We start from the raw sequence: 2,421 nt of genomic DNA, 5'->3' as shown, positions 1-2,421 counted from the left end.
AAAGTACATTTTCAAGGACAGATTAAAGAAGAACCTGTTCAGGGACTCAAGTATATTTACTAGTACAAAAACTTATAGCTTTGGAAAAAAGGGGCTTTATGAAAGAGACACAGTCATCAGAGTGTATAATGATATTTCTGTTCTGTGTGTTCGGATGCAAAAAAATTTCTAGTGCTTTGATTCCCACTCTCCCGTTTCAGCATGTACTGGTTCGTTAGTAACTAGCATAAATGTTATTTCTTGTCTAGAAGATAAATATATTCCTTAGAACAGCGGTGTCCAGCCTTTTGGCTTCTCTGGTCTGCGCTGGGTGAAGAATTGTCTTGGGCCACATTTAAAATACATAGGTTACACCAAAACTAGCGCCTCCTTTTACATCCATGGAAATGACAACAGCTACAAAGAGCACAATTACCCTGTTTGGTAGGGCACATTATCAGATACTTGTCAACACAGTCACCGCTATTACCTATGCATTTTTGCAGCAGTGATCAAGAGCCCGCGTGCCTCGCACATAAAAATCTGCACTAGTGGAGGTGACCTGCTGTTGCTACTACTGAAACACATCACCCACTGACTCACTGCATTTGCATCCACTGTTTGGTCTCCAGAAATGTTCAGCAAGTGTCAACAAATGTCAATGGTCACATTTTTTCTGCATGGAGTAATTTAATTGCACATTGTTGCTTTATATGCACTTCCATGTCGGACTCCATTCTGTCAGACTGTCTCTTTGTTGCTATCTGTCACATGGCAATAAAGCTTAACAGAATACTGGTGAAAATGGTCAGTCTCTACTTTCATTCCACCAATATCTGCCTCTGACTCAGTGGGCCAACATATTACAATGGGAGGCATTACTTTCAGAGCAGCCCTTGTATATAATATAGTTAATGTAGATAAGCAACAAAACTTACTTTTTATTTTTATTAAAACATAAAGAGAGAGCAACGAAGACATGAAACTAGTGGGCTACTTGATCTTGTTTTTGTCAACCTAACGTGTCAATGTCTGGTTCAAAGTGGATGCAATTCTGAGTGAGTTCTCAAGGTGCTCCTCAAAGAATTTTGATGAAATTTTCCTCTTCCTGTACTTCACCCTTGAAAACGGTTGTTCATAAATGTAGGTAGTGCCAAAAGCAATGACAGTAATAAGATGCGACTCTGAATTAAGGGATGTTTTTCTCTGGTAAGATAGGTTTTATGAAAATCTGGTAAAGAGACACAATCCAATTTTTTGGTTGAATATCCGATTGTAGCTATACATTTCAGAATGTCACACAATTCATTTCAGAATTTGCACAAAATGTATTTATATTAACTGAAAAGGAGTTGCAAATACACAAAAAGCCAAGATGTTTCCATCAATCCTGAAAGCTATTCTCAGATTCCCGTATCAAAATGCACAAGGCTGCATATTTTTCTTTGTTCACTGATCTGTGTTTAGTCAGTGTATCAAAATGCATAAAGTTATTTGCCATAACTTAACGCTGCTCCGCACTCTCCCCACATCCTGGTTTCAGCCCAAGGCAGTGCCAATCTCACCCTGATGTTTGGTTGTGACTGAGTCATTAATCTGCACCCAGGTCCTGGCTGGTCCACTCAGTGGGGAAAAGCCGCCCCTGTAAATGGTGTGGAGCAGGAGGTGGCCACAGTGAGGGTGTGAGAACCACCTCTGTGAAATTGCTCACTTCATTTCTGATGCAAAGTTAACACTATAAAGATTTGCCAACATTTTTTTTTTCCAGGAGAGCAAAAATTATCAATGCCACATCCCTCTTAGTAAAACCCAAAATGTGACTGGAGTTGTGCTAATACATTGGATACATTGGGTTCTTGTTTATTTCATCAACCTGCTTGTACTGCAAATTGCTGATTAGAACACCCCTCCTGTGGGCATATTTCTATTTGGATGCTCATCTGTATAAGACAATTATGGATTTTCAACTTGTGTTTTTAAAAGTGTATGGCAAACAGTGGAAACTGAAACACAGGATTGCATTTCCAAATGAATAGAGAGCTTGTTATTTATGATTCTGTGCTAGCTTAATTTTACTTGCAAAAAGATTTTTTTGTTTTTTTTGTTTTTGTTTTTGTTGTTTTTGTTTTTGTTTTTGTTTTTGTTTTACACTTAAGAATGTGTAGTTGACCTACATTTCAACTGGATGTGTTAACTTCTTTCATGTCAGCATTTTCACATCCACATTAAAGAAGCTACGGGGAAAGAAGTTGCTACCCTCCCTCTTTCCTGTAGTTTCCAGCTTTAAGGAGGGGCATAGGCAGACCTGTGATAAATCTCTATGGCTCACCCATTTAAAGGATAGATAAAAAGCAATTTAAAACATAACATTCTCCAGATTTCCTTTCCAAAGTTTTCGTTTCAGATGTATTCTTTAATAAAACTGAAACTTGTGTTCAGATG

This window comes from Centrocercus urophasianus, unplaced genomic scaffold (assembly GCF_019232065.1).
Source record: "Centrocercus urophasianus isolate 14NV4802_14NV808 unplaced genomic scaffold, USGS_Curo_1.0 seq_1219, whole genome shotgun sequence".
Lineage (NCBI taxonomy): Eukaryota > Metazoa > Chordata > Aves > Galliformes > Phasianidae > Centrocercus > Centrocercus urophasianus.
The sequence above is the reverse complement of the archived record's forward strand: the minus strand, read 5'-3'. Positions refer to the sequence as shown.